Below are 23,877 nucleotides of genomic sequence, written 5' to 3' on the forward strand. Positions count from 1 at the left end.
TGCCCCTTATGCATTGCTTTGTGGTGTGCTAAAAAAAAGGGTAAGCAATTTCTGAACCTTGGCTGCACACTGAGGATCCATTAAAAAAATAGGCAGCATGCATCAATGCACAAAAATGCAACATAAACAAGAAAGAAAAAGAAGGTTGTTGCCTTTAGTCACACTTTAAAGCAGCCTTTCTCAAACTTTTCAACACAGTTCCAAGGAATCTTAGTTGAGAAACCCTGCTTTAAAGTAATTTTTGCTGTGATTTTTGGCAAAGTCATTGCAATATCTTTGGACAGGTCTGTTTTGTCTTGTTAGAGAATAGCCATTGTCATTCTCAGATGTTCTTGAAAATGTCACCTTGGCATCCATCTGTCAGACCTTCAAATTGATGACAACCCTCTCCTAAAAACTCAAGTTCCAGACCTTTGTAAGAATATATGTCTATTCCTAATCTGATTCTGTTTTGCAAATATTTATTTTTTGCAACAAATGATGTATATACACAAAAAAGTCTCTGTAAATCTGGCAAAATGACAGGAGAAAATATATATATTTTACTATATGTAATGGGGTGGAGTTATTAAATGTAATGAGGAGGATTTACAAAAGGCACTTAGAACACTTTGCAAATGCAGTTACATAGTACATAGTAATACATAGTTACATAGTAATAGCGAAGTTGAAAAAAGACACAAGTTCATCAAGTCCAACCTGTGTGTGTGATTATATGTCAGTATTACATTGTATATCCCTGTATCTTGCGGTCATTCAGGTGCTTATCTAATAGATTTTTGAAACTATCAATGCTCCCCGCTGAGACCACCGCCTGTGGAAGTGAATTCCACATCCTCGCCACTCTTACAGTAAAGAACCCTCTACGTAGTTTAAGGTTAAACCTCTTTTCTTCTAATTTCACCAGTATAGTATTTGTAAATTGAAATCATATCCCCTCTCAAGCGTCTCTTCTCCAGAGAGAATACGTTTAGTGCTCGCAACCTTTCCTCATAACTAATATCCTCCAGACACTTTTCTTATTCAATTTTCTTTAGATTTACCTTCAACTATGTAGTGCAAGTGCCTGTCTGATTGCATATAGTTGGAAAGTGTTTAGGTTTGACCTCATATTATATGGTTTTGGTAAATTTAAAGGAAAATTTAATAATAAAATTGTATAATGTATGGCCAGCCTAACGGGGACACAAAGAGCAATAAGCACCTGACAGGGGTTCTAATCTATACCCATTCTGTACAAAACTTCTGCCTTTAGTTGCACTTTAAGTAAGTCAAACCCAATGATTCTGTGTTTTTCCATACTTAGGTTTCTATCCATTACTATTCAGAGAACTGATCCAAAAAGTCAAAGACTATTTAAAATGGTATTTTTACATTCCTTAAATACCTCAAGCCTGGACCACCAGTTATTTAACTCATATGTTTACTTATTTATTTCCTTTTGTGAATTGATTTTAACCCTTCCACTGCCAAGTCGGTATGCCATACGGACGTACAGAAGTGCCCGCAGGTGGCCAGGTCAGTACAGCATACAGACCTAATTTCTCCCTCTCCTATAAGCTTATGGTCATTCAATGACCATAAGCTTATATCAGAATTGTTCAGCAGACTCTGCTGAACAATTCTATATCTCTGATCAGCGGGTTACATGAGTCCAACGCCCTGCAGGGGAGTGGCGCCCCAGCTCCCCTAATGGACTAGCCACTCCTGGTAAGACCCCTTTCACATGGAGCAGACTCTGAAAAAGCAGATCTGTCAACTCAGTGAGGGATCTGTCTGCTGAGCAGGCGAATGACAGGTCTATGTAGACTCCACTGATGGAGAGCGGACACGGACACAGCTCACTATTCTCTATCAGATGGTCAGATGGAAACTGACCGCCTGTCCATTTCAATCAGATGCCATCTGATCCGATCTTCTAGATGAATGAGGAATGGAATCCCCATCCGTCTGTTTTTAGCGGACTGGAACCATAGAGAACAATAGGTAGTCTGAGCCCCACCTGAAAAATGGACAGGCAGATAGGTAGTCTGAGCCCCACCTGAAAAATGGACAGGCAGACCCGATCAGGTGTGCTTGTGTAAAAGGGGCCTAAGGCCTTGTTCACACAGGGCATTCACAGCGCACCTTTACAGGGATGCATAAGTGTTTTGTGCATCTCTGTGCAGACAGTCCCATTGATGTCATTTGGGACGTAGAAACTGCACAAACAGAGCCTTTGCTCCCAATTTTACATCCATGTAGATCCACATGCATGTCCTTGAGCTTACACTGTCTGCATTTGGGGTCATGTACCCACACCCACTTGGATGTCAGATTGGGAACAGCAGCTATGCCTTTGCAGCCATTGCATCCACATTGACATAAATGAGACTGCCTGTACGGAGATGCAAGGAACACCTGCGTATCCCTTTGCAGGTAAACATTGCCCCCCATGGGTGTACACTTTAGTATACCGAATTTGCACAAGGCTTTAGTACTAATTTAGCAGGAATTTTGTAAGTTATGTTGTGTTTATGTGCAATATTAATGATTTTATTGTATTTTTACTGAAAATAGCGGGTTTGATAAACATTTGTGCAATTATTGTGGGGCCCTAAAAATCAGTAGCACTTTTATTATTTATTTATTCTACTGGCCGTGTGCTTTTAGAAAATGTCCAGTTTGAGGGGTCTTTTCAAATTCTGAAAGCTGTACGTGAAAAATAAAAAACCTCCAGCTTTTTTGAGAAATTTTTGGGCACGTTCAATTTTCACAATTTTTCAAAAATGTACACATATTTGTTATTTATTAACTCCATACAGGTTAAGCTTTTATATTTATTAGGGATTTCGCAGGAATTGTGTAAAATTAGCTGTGTTTTTATCTGCTAATATTTGTTTTAGTGTATTTTTTGCCAATATATTGGTTAGATAAACATTTGCGCAAATATCGCACAGTCTAAAAAATCAGTAGCACCTTCTTTTTATTCTAGAGGTCATATGCTTTCAGAAAATATATGATTTTGGGGGTCTTTCACAAATTCTGAAAGCTGCAAGGGAAAAATTAAAACCTTTGGATTTTTAGAGAAATTTGGTTATTTACATTTTTGCGTACGTTCAATTTTCACCATTTCGCAAAAAGGTACAATTTAAAATTTATAAATATTTGTTATTTATTCTCTTAATACAGATTAAGCTTTTATATTTAGTAGGAATTTTGTAAAATTTGCTGTGTTTTTATCTGCTAATAATGATTTTAGTGTATTTTTTGCAAATATATGTGTTTGATAAATATTTACGCAAATAACGCGGGGTCTAAAAAAACAGTAGCACCTTCTTTTTGTACTAACATAAAAAATATGGCTTGGGGGTCTTTCACAAATTCTGAAAGCTATAAATGAAAAATAAAAAACAAAGGAAAAATTGCAAAAAGGGTCTGGCCACCTGAGTGTACAAAATGGAGCACAGGGCCTGGCAGCGAAAGGGTTAAAGTGTTTATATGTGGTGTTTACATAGTGTTTTTGGATTTTGAAATAAATACCGCATAAGGTGATAGTAGATTGACAATTTCAGAATCACATTCAATATTTAGGAAAAATGTGTCAGGCACCTAAATACCTAATGCGATCTGCTACATGAACTTGTGACTTTGATAGATGCAAGGGATTCAGCTCTAGGGCTGCTTTAACACTTTGTGAATTCTTACTGAACAAGACTGATAAAGTCATGATGGGTAATTTAAACCACCAGTGGTTAAAGTGGACGTATCATCATATATATGTGTTTATGTTAAGTGCACACATGTTATGTGGGATAGATATTTTATAGATAGGCAACTCCTATCCTCATATTGATTAGTGGTTCCAAATTAATAATAACTACTGCAGTAGGGGAACAGACACAAAAGATATATGCTCAGCATCTTTCCAAATAACTGTTCTCCTTTATTATGACGCATTTGAAGGTTTTTATACACATGATTACGTAGGTATCACATTAATATTACAATTGTACGTTTATGGTAACAAAGGGCATTACATAGGCAGGCTAATTCTCATCAGGACTCGAAAGAATGCAAAACATGTACTGAAAACATTATTAGTGCCGTGTGCACAGTGAGGACAGTGTGCAATACATATAAAACAGAATACAATTATATGCAGAACTTACAAATTTCCATTACATATGTAATGTGTAAATTTAACACTTCTGGGTATTTATTATCACTCACAGAACTCACAATGCTCCCCTTCACAATCCCATCATCTCTTTATCTCTCCAGAAGGATGGAGCTATCTTTGTTAAGGCATCATCCAGGGTCAACAACAACCTTCTTAGCCTAAGAATATGTCTCTAAAATGTAAATCCATGTTCCTCTGCAGTTCTTGGCTGTGTTCACAAATATCTGACACAGTTCAACCCTTGCTGTTGCCTTTCCCCTTGTGACTTTCTATGAAGTTACATTGTTGAAGTCTGATTGCTGAGGGAGAAGCGACTGAGGAGATGCATCCTTCTGCTTGCAGAAAACTGATGGCATCATCTCAGCATAGGTAATGGAAATTGAATGGACCTTAAGGACAGATTTGTAGTAATGGCTAAGTAGAGGTTTTTTTTTTTTTTTTAATTATGCAATTGCTGTATATTGTGATATACCAGGAAGCAGTATATTTATGCAAATTTAAGTTTTAATTTTTAAATTAAAATTTTAAGTTACTAAAAGATCTACTTTAAAGAGGTAAACTCATTAAAAAAAAGAAACATGTACAAAAAAACCCTATAAGACATAGCATACTAGCTCATTATGAAATACTTACCTTAGAATGAAGAGCTCCAGGGGAGCCAGCACACCGCTGAGACGGCTGCCATTTTCCCCAGAGTTTCTTGTGGGTTCATGGGCTCTGGTGGCGTGCGCGTGCAAGCCACCGTTTATGGCTCAGGGCTCGGAAGGAACGGCACCTGTGGCCGTTCCTTCAGAGCGCTTGTGCCAGTGATGTCACTGGCTGCATGTAATATAAATATCTCCTAAACTGTACATGTTTAGGAGATATTTACACTACCTATAGCTAAGCCTTATTATGGGCTTACCTACAGGTAAATGTCAGCAGAGGAAGTTTACTTCCTCTTTAAGTATATCCATATTACCATTTATGGGTATAATGAACATTTAATCTTTTGCTTTGATTATTTGTTATATAATTATCATTATGTAATATTCAAAATAGTGATTGCATACAGTGAATTGTAAGTACTAACAAAAACGATGTATTTTTAAATAGATTTTTTGTAATTTCATGTAAGTTTTCATTTTTTTAAAATAAACAACCGACTGAATAATTTATATAATAAAATACAAAAAAAGTTGTAGAAATTGTATTTTTCTTCCTTCACCAATCAAAGAGTTAATCTTAGAATAAGCAGTTCAACCCAGGAGGCAGCTGCTAATAATGTTATAGAAAGGTTTTGCTCCTTGAACATTTTGTAAAGTCATAGACTGTGGGAAGAAGACTTTCACTTTGATTAAGTAATGTATGTCACATAATAGCATTTGTAATGGTCCTGTTTCCTGGTCAGTTAAAAGCAGCATTTACTTGCAATGTAACTGTAAGTTACTTTGTAAAAGATTGAAGCTAATAAATTGTATTTTAGCCTGACCTTGAGTACTATTACTACCCTATTTGTTCTGCTATGAGGTGTCAATTTGCAGTTCATAAGAAAGCCTTTCAGTGTGAGTGTTTTTTTCTTTTCTTTTTTTATAAAATAATAGCTAAAGAAATGTCAGAGATTTCCTTTGCCTTTGGATATTTGTCCATCTACAAATATTTATTTCTTTAAACACTAATTTACCATAGTTTAATACCACTAGAGAAATGCAGTATTTTAAAATATATTTACATTAATTGTATATAATATATATATATATATATATATATATATATATATATATATATATATATATATATATATATACATATAAAGGGCAGTATGGTGGCCTGAATATATGGGACGAGTTCAGGGGGTATTTAAGCAGTCACTACACCGACTTTTTCCAACTCACTTCATGTTCGTTGGCTGTGTGTCCGAATTTCAGTGTGTTGCGGCTTCTCCATTCGTTTTTCGTTGATAGAGTCTTGCTCACTGTTGCAGGTAGGATTTGTAACCATTTCTTCATATCAAGTATAGTTGTTGTGATCTGTTATGTTCCCCATTTGATATTTACAGCTCCTGTAGCAGAACTTACAAATTGTTTGTAGGTCTCCGAGCACTATCATACAAACTACAAAACACATTTCTTTGTTCATAAAAAACAAATTCCAAATTCCATTTCATACACTCTCTGTCCGATTCGAATTCAGTCACGTCGAGGGCACAACTATTCGTATCAGAGCAATTTAATACACTCTACAGCCTGGTTCGAATTTAGTCACGTCGGTGGCACAATGATTTGTATTGAGTCCATTTCATAGACTCTTAGTCTGATTCAAATCTCATCACATCGGCGGCACAGAGGTTTGTATTGGATCCATTTCATACACGCTACAGCCCGATTCTAATCTAGTCACATCGACGGCACAATGATTCGTATTGGGTCCATTTCATACACTCTATGTCTGATTAAATTCTAGATAGGTCAGCAGCACAACGATTCGTATCAGATCCATTTCATACATTCTATAGCCCGTTTTGAGTCTAGACACATCGGCGCAACAACGATTTGTATCGGATCCATTTCATACACTCAGTTGCAATTGCTCATGATTACATTTCATTCCCACATATTCCAGTTTTCTGATATCCTTGTTTTTGCCTTCGTAATAAGGCTATTTTCTTGCAATCTTTGCAAGCACATCTCCAGTGGCACACAATCCGGCCACTCAGCATCCCCAGTGGCACGCAATCTGGCCATCCACTCATTGGGGCTGATTTACAAGGGGTTTGCGCCCTGAGTTGCAGCGCACATCAATGCACAACAGCCATGTTCGTATTCACAAAGCATTTGCGCCTGTAACACAGTGCAATTCCCTATTTACTATTAGCATGCCGTCGATCGGTGCACCTCTATAGACATGGTGCCAATATTATGGGGGTGATGTGAGGAAGTATAGTTATAACTGTCCAAGTAACAAATATGCCCAAAATAGAACGGAAAAGTAACTTTCTCTGAGCAAGCTTGCTGCACCTGCAAATACACTTGGCACTGCACAAGGTCAATTTAGGCACTGCACATGCACAAGCGGCATTTGCACACGTTCAAGTGCTTTGGTTCACCGGCAAAATCTTAGTAAATGTCAAGCTGCATAGATTCATTTGCATAAGCTGAACAGGCGCACCTCTCAGCTTGACTTTTTTGCTGGTTCACTTCTATGGTTTTTTTAAGGCTATTTGCACACAGGTCATGTTAGCATTAAGAAAAAAAAAATAGGAAAAAAAAATGCGTGGGGGTCCCCCAAAATTCCATACCAGGTCCTTCAGGTCTGGTATGGATATTAAGGGAACCCCACGCCCAAAAAAATGGCGTGGGGGTCCCCCTCAAAATCCATACCAGAAGCTTATCCGAGCCCGCAACCTGGCAGGCCGCAGGAAAAGAGGGGGACGAGAGAACACAAATTGGGAGGGTGCTTTGTGGTCCCCCCAAAGCGCCTTGTCCCCATATTGATGAGGACAAGGGCCTCATTCCCACAACCCTGGCCGGTGGTTGTGAGGGTCTGCGGGTGGGGGCTTATCAGAATCTGGAAGCCCCCTTTAACAAGCCGTGGAGGAAGATGCCAGAGGAGAAAACTGGAGCAAGAAGCAGAGGATCGGAGGAAGAAAAATATGGAGGAAGAAATGAAAGAACAAAGGAAAGAAGAAGGAAGAAGACCAGAAGAAAGAAGATGAAAGAAGAAGACTTTAATAAAGAAATTGTCAAAAACTGTCTCTTGTCATTTTTAACACTTTTGTCACTTTTTTTTAAAATGGTAGGGGTACTTTTCTACCCCCTTACCATTTCACACAGGGGGAGGCCGGGAACTGGGGGTCCCTTTGTTAAAGGGGGCTTCCAGATTCCGATAAGCCCCCCACCCGCAGACACCCACAACCACCGGCCAGGGGATCCTCATCAACATGGGGACAAGGTGCTTTGGGGGGGACCCCAAAGCACCCTCCCAATGTTTAGGGCATGTGGCCTGGTATGGTTTGGGGGGGCGCTCTCTCGTCCCCCCCCTTTTCCTGTGGCCTGCCAGGTTGCGTATAGATTTTGAGAGGGATTCCCACGCCATATTTTTTTTCCAGCTTCTTGCCCAGTACCCTCTGGGGCTCTGGTTCAAAGATTTGTGATCAGCACAGATGGGTACCCAAGTTAACGGCCCATCCAGTCACCTCCTGGCTCACCTTGGTTGCCACTCACTCTTTTGAATTTTCAAAAAGAAATTTCAACAGCATTTAACGCTTTAGAACACAAACTTCTAACTGTCATTCCATTTTCCAGTCCTTCGCATTTTCCTTCTTATCTACTTTTCTATATGCAACTCCACTTCACTTTGCTACCACTACAACTCCACTTAACACATGCACCCCCCTCTCCTTGTCTTTTAGCTGGAGCGATGTCACAGGCCTCTAATAGGGCTTCACAATTAGGGCATCAGTCAGGTGTGTAGTACATTGGTTCCATTCTCACATCACCCTGCAGCACCCTTTCACTAAACTTTCACTTTCAACAGGTTCTGGGGAGCTGGGTTTTTTTTCACCGCGCCAGTGGCTGCTCATGTGCGACACATGCAGACTTCTGCGGCAATTTGAGGAGACCACCAAACTGGTCAGTCGCAGCCATGGCGCCATCAGTGACATGGTACCTTATGCCTTCTTTATGGAGCGTGCATTGCGTCGTGTCATTGATCAAGCTGTGGAGGAGCAGGAGCGGGAAGATGAGGAAGTCGCAATGCTGGATGAATTCCCAGGGGGGCCTACTCTATCTGAGACAAGTGAACAACAGGAGTCTGGAGAGGAGTCAGAGGAGGATGGTGCCGGGTTGGATGAGGAGGAGCAAGAAGAGCTTGCTTTAGACCTTTCTGGGATCCCTGTTGTTGTGCGTGGATGGGGAGAGGAGAATGAAGAGGATGACATTATCCTGGATGATGAGCATGAGCCAGGCCACCACATCGCTTCTAGTTTAGTGCAAATGGGGGCCTTAATGCTCCAGTGTTTTAATAGGGACCCCGTATAAAAAGCATAATGGTCAAGGACCAGTACTGGGTGGCAACGTACTTAGACCCCCGGTACAAACACAAAATGTCGGAAATGTTACCGCCGTCACAGAGGGCTGTCAGAATGGAGCACTTCCAGGCCTTTCTCGAGAAATGCTGCATTCTGCTTTTGCGTACTCTGGCAGAGGAGCAATTCCCACTCCCAGAGAAGGAGGTGCGGGTACCAATCCAACAGCGCCTGCAAGAAGAGGCCGGTTTGAAGATGTGTTGGTGACTTCTGATATGAGGTCATTCTTTCAGCCGACCCATCGACAGTTGTCATCCGGATCCAGCATCAGGGAACGCCTAGATCGCCAGGTGTCCGACTACATCGGGTTAATGGCCGATGTGGACGCTCTGAGGAGTGATGAACCCCTGGACTACTGGGTGGGCAGGCTCGACCTCTGGCCAGAGCTTGCGCAATTTGCAATTGAACTGTTGGCTTGCCCCTCGTCCAGTGTCCTGTCCGAAAGGACGTTCAGCGCAGCAGGGGGGATCGTGACCGATAAGCGTACTCGCCTAGCTCACGACAGTGTTAACTACCTCAAATTTCTAAAAATGAATGAGGCATGGATCTCGGAGGAATTCAACACATGTGACCAGTAGACCATGTATATGTCTAGAAACGATTTTTTTAATCGAGCACACAGACCTTCTTTCTTCATTTGGCTCACTTCCTTGTCCAATAAAAGCACACCGTACTATATGCCCGTACCCTCCTGTTTGAAGAGGTTGAGCGGTGTCATATTTCTACTGGGGCTGCTTATTATGAGGGGCTTCCACCATCCCTGTGCTGTGCTGACTTCCTCCTGGGACTGCTTATTATGAGGGGCTCCCACCATCCCTGTGCTGTGCTGACTTCCTCCTGGGGCTGTACCTCTGCTGTGCATATTATGAGGGGCTCCCACCATCCCTGTGCTATGCTCATTATGAGGGGCTCCCACCATCCCTGTGCTGTGCTGACTTCCTCCTGGGGCTGCTTATTATGAGGGGCTCCCACCATCCCTGTGCTATGCTGACATCCTCCTGGGGCTGCTTATTATGAGGGGCTCCCACCATCCCTGTGCTGTGCTGACTTCCTCCTGGGGCTGTACCTCTGCTGTGCATATTATGAGGGGCTCCCACCATCCCTGTGCTATGCTCATTATGAGGGGCTCCCACCATCCCTGTGCTATGCTGACATCCTCCTGGGGCTGCTTATTATGAGGGGCTCCCACCATCCCTGTGCTGTGCTGACTTCCTCCTGGGGCTGCTTATTATGAGGGGCTCCCACCATCCCTGTGCTATGCTGACTTACTCCTGGGGCTGTACCTCTGCTGTGCATATTATGAGGGGCTCCCACCATCCCTGTGCTATGCTGACTTCCTCCTGGGGCTGCTTACGGTGCAGGTGTCAGTGCTGTATATCACGGTGCTGGTGTCAGTGCTTTATGTCACACTGCTGATGTCAGTGCTCTCTATCACGGTGCTGGTGTCAGATCACTCTATAACGGTGCAGGTGCCAGTGCTGTAATCATGGTGCTGGTGTCAGTGCTTTATGTCACGTTGCTGATGTCAGTGCTCTCTATCGTGGTGCAGGTGTCAGTGCTGTATATCATGGTGCTGGTGTCGGTGCTTTATGTCACGCTGCTGATGTCAGTGCTCTCTATCACTGTACTGATGTCAGTGCTCTCTATTACGGTGCTGGTGTCAGATCCCTCTATCAAGGTGCAGGTGTCACTGCTGTATATCACGGTGCTGGTGTCAGTGCTTTATGTCACGCTGCTGATGTCAGTGCTCTCTATCACGGTGCAGGTGTCAGTGCGGTATATCACGGGGCTGGTGTCAGTGCTTTATGTCACGCTGCTGATGTCAGTGCTCTCTATCATGGTGCTGATGTCAGTGCTCTTTATCACGGTGCAGGTGTCAGTGTTTTATGTCACGGTGCTGATGTCAGTGCTCTCTATCACGGTGCAGGTGTCAGTGCTCTCTATCACGGTGCTGATGTCAGTGCTCTCTATCACGGTGCAGGTGTCAGTGTTTTATGTCACGGTGCTGATGTCAGTACTCTCTATTACGGTGCTGGTGTCAGATCACTCTATCACGGTGCAGGTATCAGTGCTCTATATCACGGTGCTGGTGATCATCTCCTGCACCCTCTTCTTTGCCTACCCTGACATTCCCTCTCCTCCATTGCCTTCATGTGCTCCACAGTCCTGAATTGTCACAATTTCACATATAAAAAAAGAATGTTTGTAGTTGTCGATCCCAGATTCACCTCATACATGTGTTATGTCATTGTCCATGTGGTGGGACTATGTGTGCACAGCTAGTAATTATTTTGTGGCTGCAAATATGACCTGTAGGTTTGTAAAGTTCGCCTCCCATTGAAGTCAAAGGGGGCCTGCCGCGAACGTTATGGTTCGCGAACTATCGGCCGCGTTCGCGGTTCGCATTCGCGAAACGTCCCGTCGGAAGTTCGTCCATCACTACTCCTATCCCACCTTGGTCACAGCTGATGACGGGTTAAAACCACACCTTCACAATGTGACCCAGCTCATTAATCAGTCATTGTGCAGCAGCACACTGAAGGCCTATCACACCGCTTGGAATGCTTACTGCAGGTTTCTAGCATCTTGCCCTGGAGCAGTGACAGGAGATCTTAGGCACGTCCTAGCCCTCATATCGTATTGCCACACACAGCTGGCCCTATCTCATAACACCATCCGGCTATACTTTGCCAGCATCCAGAATTTCTTGTCCTTACAGAACCCTGGACATCTATCCTTGTTCGCAGCCCATACAATCAAATCCATATTACGTGGCATCCAGAAGCATCAGCCCGTAGCCAACTGCAAGCACTTACCCATCACAAGTTCACCCTCTCACGTTCCCCGTTTGGGTTTTAACCCAGCCTGGTCATCCAAGCGGCCATATACCTGGCCTTCTACGGCTTTCTACGGCCTAGCGAGTTTACCTTTAGTGGCTCTGATGGCCAGATTCTGTTTAGACACCACCTGGCTTGCTTTCAAAACATTTCGTTCTTCCCCTCATAGTCTCCAAAACCCAACAAACCGGCCCCGGGGTCGACATCCATCTCTTCCAGACCAACAATCTCTGGTGCCCAGTAGTGATACTCAACTGATTACAGACTCACCTACCTACCCAGCCAGTCAAACTCCAGCCCGTTGCTACCTTTTCTGACCAGCCCCCTGAGTGGCAGCCAGTTCATCAAACACGTTGGGATCCTCCTGGTTAACCTAGGCCTTGACCCTGCCCGGTACTCCAGATACATCTTTTAATCCGGAGAAGCCTCGGCTGCATCGCAGCGCAGGGTGCCAAACCATGTCATTAAGAAGTTGGTCAGTTGGAAATCCACCTGCTTTGCTTGGTACATTCCAAACCTTCAGGTAGAAGTGTCACCATAAGCCTCTACCAAGCTTGCTCAATAAATGTCACGGGGCCAATAAAGAGTTACTTGCTTTTCCGAGTACTTTTGCCCCCTTTTTTGGAATACCAGCCAGCCGACCAGGGCACACCTCAGGTCTATGTTATGTTATAAGCCTTGTGGCATGTTTATGTGGTTCATATCTGTCTCGGTTGATATGTATATATATATATATATATATATATATATATATACACACACAGTATCTCATAAAAGTGAGTACACCCCTCACATTTTTGTAAATATTTCATTATATCTTTTCATGTGACAATACTGAAGGAATTACACTTTGCTACAATGTAAATTAGTGAGTGTACAGCTTGTATAACAGTGTAAATTTTCTGTTCCCTTAAAATAACTCAACACACAGACATTAATGTCTAAACCGCTGGCAAGAAAAGTGAGTATGCCCCGAAGTGAAAATGTCCAAATTGGGCCCAAAGTGTGAATATTTTGTGCGGCCATCATTAATTTCCAGCACTGCCTTAATCCTCACAGAGTTCATCAGAGCTTCACAGGTTGCCACTGGAGTCCTCTTCCACTCCTCCATAATGACCTCGCGGATCTGGTGGATGTTAGAGACCTTGTGCTCCTCCACCTTCCATTTGAGGATGCCCCACAGATGCTCAATAGGGTTTAAGTCTGGATACATACTTGGCCAGTCCATCACCTTTACCCTCAGCTTCTTTAGCAAGGCAGTGGTTATCTCGGAGGTGTGTTTGGTGTCGATATCATGTTGGAATACTGCCCTGCGGCCCAGTCCCTGAAGGGAGAGGATCATGCTCTGCTTCAGTATATCACAGTACATGTTGGCATTCATGGTTCCATAAATGAACTGTTGCGCCCCAGTGCCAGCAGCACTCATGCAGCCCCAGACTATGACACCCCCACCACCATGCTTGACTGCAGACACGACTCACTTGTCTTTGTACTCCTCACCTGGTTGCAGCCACACACGCTTGACACCATCTGAACCAAGTGCGTTTTTTCTTTTCTTTAGAAGAGGCATCCTTCTGGAGACCAATTTGATGCAATGTGTGGCGTTTGGTCTGAGCACTGACAGGCTGACCTCCCAACCCTTCAACCTCTGCAGCAATGCTGGCAGCACTCATACGTCTGACGCTGATCACATGCAGTCAACTTCTTTGGTCGACCATGGCGATGCCTGTTCTGAGTGAAACTTGTCCTGTTAAAACACTGTATAGTCTTGCCCACCGTGCTGCAGCTCAGTTTCAGGGTCTTGACAATCTTCTTATAGGACATCTTTAGGTAGAGCAACAATTATTTTTTTCAGATCCTCAGAGTTCTTTGCCATGAGGTGCATTGTTGAACTTCCAGTGACCAGTATTTTTTTGTGAGAGCGATAACACCAAATTGAACACACCTGCTCCCCATTCACACCTGAGACCTTGTAACACTAATGCCACGTACACACGATCAAACAATCCGGTGGAAAAGTCCGGCAAACTCAAGTCCGCCGGACAATCCGCCCGTGTGTAGCCTCCGGGGGACTTTTTTTGGGTAATTTTTTACTTTTTTCCACATGTGAATGGGTAGGGGTACATTGTACCCCATACTCATTCACATAGGGTGAGGGCCCGGTATCCGGAGGCCCCCTTATTAAAGGGGGCTCCCGGATTCCGATAAGCCCCCCGCCCGCAGACCCCGACAACCAACAGCCAGGGTTGTCGGGAAGAGGCCCTTGTCCTCATCAACATGGGGACAAGGTGCTTTGGGTTGGGGGGGCCACGCGCCAAGGCACCCCTCCATGTTGAGGGCACGTGGCCTGGCACGGCTCAGGAGGGGGGGGGGCGCTCACTCGTCCCCACCCCCTTTCCTAGCCGGCTGGGTAGCGTGCTCGGATAAGGGTCTGATGTGGACTTAGGGGGGACCCCACGCCGATTTTTTGCCGTAGGGATTCCCCTTTAAGTCCATACCAGGTGGCAGGGCCAGCGACGCCTCCTTCGCTGGCCCCGGCTACCTGGAAACGTGCTCAAAATGAGCAGACTTTCCTCCGCATGTGTGGGCCAGTCCGTTCATTTCAAAAGTCCGGCAGATAGTCCGGCGGACTTAGTACGCCATATTAGTCCACTGAAAAAGTGCCGTGTGTGGGCAAGTAGCCCGTTCGGAAAGTCCGGCTGGAAGTCCGTCAGACTAAGTCCGCCGGATAGTTGGCTACGTGTGTACGTGGCATAACAAGTCACATGACACCGGGGAGGGAAAAATGGCTAATTGGGCCCAATTTGGACATTTTCCCTTGTACTCACTTTTGTTCCTAGAGGTTTAGACATTAATGGCTCTGTGTTGAGTTATTTTGAGGGGACAGCACATTTACACTCACACAAACTGTACACTCACTACTTTATATTGTAGCAAAGCGTCATTTTTTAAGTGTTGTCACAACATATAAAGATATAATAAAATATTTATAAAAATGTGAGAGGCGTACTCATTTTTGAGAGATACTGTATATATATATATATATATATATATATATATATATATATATATATACACAGTGGGGGCGGAAAGTATTCAGACCCCCTTACATTTTTCACTCTTTGTTATATTGCAGCCATTTGCCAAAATCTTTTAAGTTCATTTTTTTCCTCATTAATGTACACACAGCACCCCATATTGACAGAAAAACACAGAATTGTTGACATTTTTGCAGATTTATTAACCACTTGCTTACTGGACACTTAAACCCCCCTCAGTCCCAGACCAATTTTCAGCTTTCAGCGCTGATGCACTTTGAATGACAATTGCGCGGGCATACAACACTGTACCCAAATTACATTTTTATATTTTTTTTCCCACAAATAGAGCTTTCTTTTGGTGGTATTTAATTACAGCTGGGAGTTTTATTTTTTGCTAAACAAACAAAAAAAGATGCAAAAAAAATAAAAATCATGTTTAATAGTTTGTTATAAAATTTTGCAAACAGGTCATTTTTCTCCTTCATTAAAGTGCGCTGATGAGGTGGCACTGATAGGCTGCACTGGTGGGCACTGATAGGCTGCATTGGTGGGCACTGATAGGCTGCATTGGTGGGCACTGATAGGCTGCACTGGTGGGCACTGATAGGCATAGTTAAGGCGGCACTAATAGGCACAGATAAGGCGGCACCGATGGGCACAGATAAGGCAGCACTGATGGGCACAGATGGGCACAGATAAGATGGCACGGATGGGTGGCACAGATGTGTGGCATGGATGGGTGGCACTTAGGGGCACTAATAGGTACCACTGATAGATGGGACTGATGGGCACTGATAGGTGGCTCTGATAGGTGGCACTGCTGGGCACTGATGGGCGGCACTGCTGGGCACTGATGGGCACTGGTAGATGACACTGATGGGCATGGATATGTGGCACTGGGGTGCAGCACCTTTGTTGAGGCAGATTGTGGGCACTGTTAGGTGGCACTGTGGGCACTGCTGGGTGGCACTGCTGGGTGGCACTGTGGGCACTGCTGGGTGGCACTATGGGCACTGCTGGGTGGCACTATGGGCACTGCTGGGTGGCACTGATGGGGGACACTTATTTTATTATCATCTTTATTGATGAGGGGGCAGGTGGGCACTGGCAGGGCTGGCCATGATCGGGACTGATGTCGCGATCACGGCCGCCGGTGATCGGCTTTTTTTTTTCTCCTCACGCTGTCAGCGCGAGGAGGAATAATAGCCGATTACCGGCTCCGTTATATCACATGATCAGCTGTCATTGGCTGACAGCTGATCAGGTGATAAGGGGTCGGGATCGACCCCTTGCTCTGATTGGTGATCAGGCGAGTCTCACAGAGCGCGCCGCGCACGCCCCTCAGGGGGCGCGCAGGCCGCTCTATTGACGTAAACCCGGAAAAGGAGATCCGCGCTGTAGCCGTCATTCGGCTATAGCGCGGGTCCCAAGTGGTTAAAAAAGAAAAACTGAAATATCACATGGTCCTAAGTATTCAGACCCTTTGCTCTGACACTCATATATTTAACTCAGGTGCTCTCCATTTCTTCTGATCATCCTTGAGATGGTTCTACACCTTCATGAGAAATGAGAATCATGAGGTCAAAGGAACTGCCTGAAGAGCTCAGAGACAGAATTGTGACAAGGCACAGATCAGGCCAAGGTTATAACAAACATTTCTGCTGCACTTAAGGTTCCTAAGAGCACAGTGGCCTCCATAATCCTTGAATGGAAGACGTTTGGGACGACCAGAACCTTTCCTAGAACCTTTCCTAGAGGTGGCCTTCCGGCCAAACTGAGCTATCGGGGAGAAGGGCCTTGGTGAGAGAGGTAAAGAAGAACCCAAAGATCACTGTGGCTGAGCTACAGAGATTCAGTCGGGAGATGGGAGAAAGTTGTAGAAAGTCAACCATCACTGCAACCCTCCACCAGTCGGGGCTTTATGGCAGACTGGCCCGACAGAAGCCTCTCCTCAGTGCAAGACACATGAAAGCCCACATGGAGTTTGCTAAAAAAACACCTGAAGGACTCCAAGCTGGTGAGAAATAAGATTCTTTGGTCTGATGAGACCAAGATAGAACTTTTTTGCCTTAAACCTAAGAGGTATGTATGGAGAAAACCAGGCACTGCTCATCACCTGTCCAATACAGTCCCAACAGTGAAGCATGGTGGTGGCAGCATCATGCTGTGGGTCTTTTTTTCAGCTGCAGGGACAGGATGACCGGTTGCAATTGAGGAAAGATGAATCCGGCCAAGTACAGGGATATCCTGGATGAAAACCTTCTCCAGAGTGCTCAGGACCTCAGATTGGGCCGAAGGTTTACCTTCCAACAAGACAATGACCCTAATCACACAGCTAAAATAACGAAGGAGTTGCTTCACAACAACTCTGTGACTGTTCTTGAATGGCCCAGTCAGAGCCCTGACTTAAACCTAATTGAGCATCTCTGGAGAGACCTAAAAATGGCTGTCCACCAACATTTACCATCCAACCTGACAGAACTGGAGAGGATCGCAAGAAGGAATGGCAGAAGATCCCCAAATCTAGACGCGAAAAAGTTGTTGCATCTTTCTCAAAAAGACTCATGGCTATATTAGATCAAAAGGGGGCTTCTACTAAATATTGAACAAAGGGTCTGAATACTTAGGACCATGTGATATTTCAGTTTTTCTTTTTTAATAAATCTGCAAAAATGTCAACAATTGTGTGTTTTTTGTCAATATTGGGTGCTGCGTGCAAGTTAATGAGGAAAAAAATGAACTTAAACGATTTTAGCAAATGGCTGCAATATAACAAAGAGTGAAAAATGTAAGGGGGGTCTGAATACTTTCTGTCCCCCCTGTATGTATATATATATATATATATATATATATATATATATATATATATATATATATATATATATATACACACACACACATATTTCAGTTCCCCACTGTCACAAACTTATAAGTACTTTAACTAAAGAGTCTCTCACACATGTATCATGATAGGGAATGTTTGACTCACGCACTGCATTAACCTAGAGATGGTAATACTGTATATGGTCTGGGAATTGATTTTGTATAAAATATAAAGATGTGTAATTGAGTTAAAGGACTATACAAGCTATAATACCTATGTATTCAGGTGAAAGATATTATATATGTCTAGTATATGCATTCACTTTGTTTTTACGTGAGCCAACTGCTCCCTGGGTCAGGGATTTAAAATGTCATTTGCTGAAGAGTGCTGATAAGTGAATAATTCCAGGACAACAATGTTACATACGATCAGCCTTGTGTTTTGCCTCATGTAGCATGATTGCTGGAACTAAAGGCAATTAACAAATTAAAGAAACAGATAGGCCACTGCGAGGATTGTTATAACTATGTTAATTGATATACTGCTTAGAGTTATATAACAACGTTGGTCTGACTCAATTGCCCAACATTCAGTACACTTTTTTCTAAACTTACAAAATCAGTGTTTACTTAAAGCCCAGCTAATCTATAGGATCTTTATAACTTCCATTTCATACTGACTCAAACCTCTTTGTGTATGTCAGCAATCACCAATCACTTAAAGCGGTCTTGTACTCACATTTTCAACAACATCCTAAGCCAATCTCTTTCTGCCATAGATGTGCAATTGACCCTTAAAAAAAATCAGATCGCCGTAATTACCTTTTAATTACGATTCTAAAAGTAACTTCCAAGCTCTCCTCCCGTGGGAGTAGGCGTGGTTATCGCCTTTCCCCGGCTCCGCAAAGTCCCCTGGGAGCTTTCCCAGATTATTCCCATGAATCAGTGGGGAACGCAGTCCTGCCGAAATCTCGTGAGATTTCAGGACTGAATGACGCCGCTGATATCACTGAGCATGCGCGGGATCGAGCGGTGAATGCTGGGAACACAGCATTCACCGCATCCTGGAACTAAGTGCTTGTGGGCTTCAAATGCCCACAAGAAAAATGGAAACGGCCGGGAGGAATTTTTAAAAGTTAAACTCACGGACGAAATCGGCAAGCCAGGGGAAAAAAAAACAGCAACAAGTGAGTGCTAGACTAATAGTATAATCAGATATCAATGACACCAAAAAAAAAAAAAAAAAATAGGTCAGCGGAATCCCGCTTTAAGTGAAGATGTAACCTAAAGTGTATGTATAGATGACATTTCATTTTAGCGTGGGGGAGGGTTAAAAAATACTACAAGCAGTGGCGGCCCGTCCATAGGGGACGAGCGGGCGCCACCCCCCCGCCCCCCCAGGTAGACCAAAAAAGAAAAAAGTAAAAAAAAAAAAAAAAATTTATTTAACCACTTGCTTACTGGCCACTTAAACCCCCCTCAGTCCCAGACCAATTTTCAGCTTTCAGCACTGATGCACTTTGAATGACAATTGCGCGGTCATACAACACTGTACCCAAATGAAATTTTTATAATTTTTTTCCCACAAATAGAGCTTTCTTTTGGTGGTATTTAATCACAGCTGGGAGTTTTATTTTTTGCTAAACAAACAAAAAAAGATGCAAAAAATAAATAAAAAATCATGTTTAATAGTTTGTTATAAAATTTTGCAAACAGGTCATTTTTCTCCTTCATTGAAGTGCGCTGATGAGGCGGCACTGATAGGCTGCACTGGTGGGCACTGATAGGCTGCATTGGTGGGCACTGATAGGCTGCATTGGTGGGCACTGATAGGCTGCACTGGTGGGCACTGATAGGCATAGTTAAGGCGGCACTAATAGGCACAGATAAGGCAGCACCGATGGGCACAGATAAGGCAGCACTGATGGGCAAAGACGGGCACAGACAAGATGGCACGGATGGGTGGCACAGATGGGTGGCTCTGATAGGTGGCACTGCTGGGCACTGATGGGCGGCACTGCTGGGCACTGATGGGCGGCACTGCTGGGCGCGGATATGTGGCACTGGGGTGCAGCACCTTTGTTGAGGCAGATTGTGGGCACTGCTGGGTGGCACTGTGGGCACTGCTGGGTGGCACTGCTGGGTGGCACTGTGGGCACTGCTGGGTGGCACTATAGGCACTGCTGGGTGGCACTATGGGCACTGCTGGGTGGCACTGATGGGGGCACTTATTTTATTATCATCTTTATTGATGAGGGGGCAGGTGGGCACTGGCAGGGGGCAGGTGGGCACTGGCAGGGCTGGCCGTGATCGGGACTGATGTCCCGATCACGGCCGCCGGTGATCAGCTTTTTTTTTTAAGGAATAATAGCCGATTACCGGCTCCGTTATATCACATGATCAGCTGTCATTGGCTGACAGCTGATCACGTGATAAGGGGTCGGGATCGACCCCTTGCACGGATCAGTGATCAGGCGAGTCTCGTAGACTCGCCGATCACACAGTGCGCCGCGCGCGCCCCTCAGGGGGCGTGCAGGCCGCTCGTGCACGGGGCTACATCAATAGACGTAGTCCCGGCAAAGAAGATCCGCGTTGTAGCCGTCATTCAGCTATAGCGCGGGTCTCAAGTGGTTAAACATGTCCCTTTAAAAAAAATTTTTTAAACGTCCTTATGCTTGCCCGCCGCTGGGACACAGTGCGATATGGGAAGCGCCACATCTACGCAATCACGAGATTGCAGACGAGGCACTTCATTTGGCCCAAAAGAACTCGCTCTGTGGCGCCACAGTTTCCGGTTGTCTGACTGGCCGGGCGAGTGCATAAATTCATTCAGAAGCAGGAAGGAAGTGACGTCATTGGCACTCGTCTGCTCTGGTATGCAGAAACTCCCTCTCTCTCTCTCTCTCCCCCTCCCTCTTCTCCCCCTCTCTCTCCCTCTCTCTCCCCCTCTCTCTCCCTCTCTCCCCCTCCTTCCCTCCCTCTCTCTCTCCCCCTCTACCCCTTCTTTCTCCCTCTCTCCCCCTCCTTCCCTCCTCTCCTCTCCCCCCTACCCCTTCTTCTTTCTACCCCTCCCTCTCTCCCCCTCCTTCCCTCCCTCTCTCTCTCCCCCTCTCCCCTTCTTTCTTTCTACCCCTCCCCTCTCTCCCTCCCCTCCCTCTCCCTCTCCCTGTCTCTCTCCTCTACCCCTCTCTCTCCATCTCTCTCCCTCTCCCTGCTCTCTCCAGCCCCACCTCTCTCTCTCTCTCTCCCCCTCTCTCTTCCTCTACCCCCTCTCTCTCCATCTCTCTCCCTCATCTTCTCTCTCCAGCTCCCCCCCCTCTCTCTCCCTCTCCCTCCCTCTCCCTCACCCCTCTTTCTCTCATTCTATCCCTCCTTTTCTCTCTCTCCCTCTCTCTCCCCCTCTCTCTCCCGCTCTCCCCCTCTCCCCTCACTATCACTCTCTCCCTCCCCCTTCTGTCTCTCCCTTTCTCCCTCCTTCTCTCTCTCTCTCCCCCCCTCGCTCTCTCCCCCTCTCTCTCTCCCCTCTCTATTTCTATCCCTCACTCTCTCTCCCTCCCTACCCCTCTCTCTCCCCTCCCTACCCCTCTCTCTCCCTCTCTTTCTCTCTCCATCTCTCTCCCTCACCTTCTCTCTCCAGCTCTCCCCCTCTCTCTCCCTCTACCCCCTCTCTCTCCCTCTCTTTCTCTCTCCCTCTCCTCTCTCCAGTTCTCCCCCTCTCCCCCCTCTCCCCCCTCTCTCTCCCTCCCTCTCTCCCTCTCTCACCCCTCTCTCTTTCTATCCCTCACTCTCTCTCTCTCTCTCCCCTCCCTCTCTCTATCCCTCTCTCCCCCTCTCTTTCTCTCTCCATCTCTCCACCTCTCCTTCTCTCTCCAGCTCTCCCCTCTCTCTCTCTCTCGCCCCTCTTTCTCCCATTATATCCCTCCTTTTCTCTCTCCCCCTCTCTCTCTACCCCTTTTCTCTCTCCCCTCTCTCTCCCTCTCCCCTCACTCTCCCTCTCTCTCCCTCCCCCTGCTGTCTCTCCCTTTCTCCCTCCCTCTTTCTCCCCCCTCTCTCTCCCCCCTCTCTCTCTTTCTACCACCTCTCTATTTCTATCTCTCACTCTCTCTTTCCCCCCTCTCCCTCTCTCCCTTTACCCCTCTTTCTCCCTCTCTTTCTCTCTCCAGCTCTCGCCCTCTCTCTTTCCATCGCCCCTCTTTCTCTCATTCTATCCATCCTTTTCTCTCTCTACCCCTTTCTCCCTCTCTCTCCCTCTCTCTCTCCCTCTCTCCCCCACTCTCCCTCTCTCTCCCTCCCCCCTCTGCTTCTCCCTTTCTCCCTCCTTCTCTCTCTCTCCCCTCTCCCCTGCTCTCTCCCTCCCAACTCTCTCTCTCTCCCTCTAACCCTCTCTCTTTCTATTCCTCCCTCTCTCTCTCCCGCTCTTTCTCTCTCCATCTCTCTCCATCTCCAGCTCTCACCCTCTCTCTCTCCCTCTCTCTTGCCCATTTTCTCTCGTTCTATCCCTCCTTTTCTCTTTCTCCCCTTCTCTCTCCCTCTCCTTCTTCTCCCTCCAGCTCTCCCCCCTCTCTCTCTCGCCCCTCTTTCTCTCATTCTATCCTTCCTTTTCTCTCTCTCTCTCCCTCTCTCGCTCCCCTCTCTCTCCCTCTCCTTCTCTCTCCTTCTCTTGCTCCCCCTCTCTCTTTCTATCCCTAACGCTCCCTCTCTCTCCCTCTACCCCTCTCTCCCCCCTCTCTCTCCCTCCCTCTCCCCCTCTCTCACCCCCTCCTCTCTCTCTCTCTTTCTATCCCTCGCTCTCTCTCTCCCTCCCTCTCCCTCTCTCTACCCCTCTCTCCCCTCTCTTTCTCTCCCCATCTCTCCACCTCTCCTTCTCTCTCCCAGCTCTCCCCTCCCTCTCGCCCCTCTTTCTCTTGTTCTATCCCTCCTTTTCTCTCTCCCCCTCTTTCTCTACCCCTTTTCTCTCTCCCCTCTCTCTCCCTCTCTCTCCCTCCCCCTGCTGTCTCTCCCTTTCTCCCCCTCTCTCTCTCCCTCTCTGTCTCCCCCTCTCTGTCTCCCCCCTCTCTCTTTCTACCCCCTCTCTCTTTCTATCTATCACTCTCTCTCTCCCCCCTCTCCCTCTCTCCCTTTACCCCTCTTTACCCTATCCTTCTCTCTCCAGCTCTCCCCCTCTCTCTCTCCCTCTCTGTCGCCCCTCTTTCTCTCATTCTATCCATCCTTTTCTCTCTCTCCCTCTCTCTCTCCCCCTTTCTCCCTCCCTCTCTCCCCCTCTCCTCTCACTCTCCCTCTCTCTCCCTCCCCCCTCTGCTTCTCCCTTTCTCCCTCCTTCTTTCTCTCTCCCTTCTCCTCCTCTCTCTCTCCCTCTCTCTCTCCCCCTTTCTCCCTCTCTCTCCCTCTCTCCCCCTCTCCCTCTCTCTCCCTCCCCCCTCTGCTTCTCCCTTTCTCCCTCCTTCTTTCTCTCTCCCCTCTCCTCCTCTCTCTCTCCCTCCCCACTCTCTGTCTCTCCCTCTACCCCTCTCTCTTTCTATTCCTCCCTCTCTCTATCCCTCTCTTTCTCTCTCCATCTCTCTCCCTCTCCTTCTCTCTCCAGCTCTCACCCTCTCTCTCTCCCTCTCTCTTGTCCATCTTTCTCTCTCCATCTCTCTCCAGCTCTCACCTTCTCTCTCTCTCTCTCTCCTGCCTCTCTCTCTCCCTCTCTTGCCCCTCTCTCTCTCCCTCTACCCCCTCTCTCTTTCTATCCCTCACTCTCTCCCCCTCCCTCTCTCTCCCTCTCTTTCTCTCTCTCTCTCCTCTCTCCAGTTCTCCCCCTCTCTCCCCCTCTCCCCCCTCTCTCTCCCTCCCTCTCTCACCTCCTCTCTCTTTCTATCCCTCACTCTCTCTCTCCCCCCCTCCCTCTCTCTACCCTTCTCTCCCCCTCTCTTTCTCTCTCCCATCTCTTCACCTCTCCTTCTTCTCTCC

The sequence above is a fragment of the Lithobates pipiens genome, unplaced genomic scaffold (assembly GCF_037356315.1).
Source record: "Lithobates pipiens isolate NorthernLeopardFrog02 unplaced genomic scaffold, aLitPip1_a1.2 Scaffold_13, whole genome shotgun sequence".
Taxonomy (NCBI): Eukaryota; Metazoa; Chordata; class Amphibia; order Anura; family Ranidae; genus Lithobates; species Lithobates pipiens.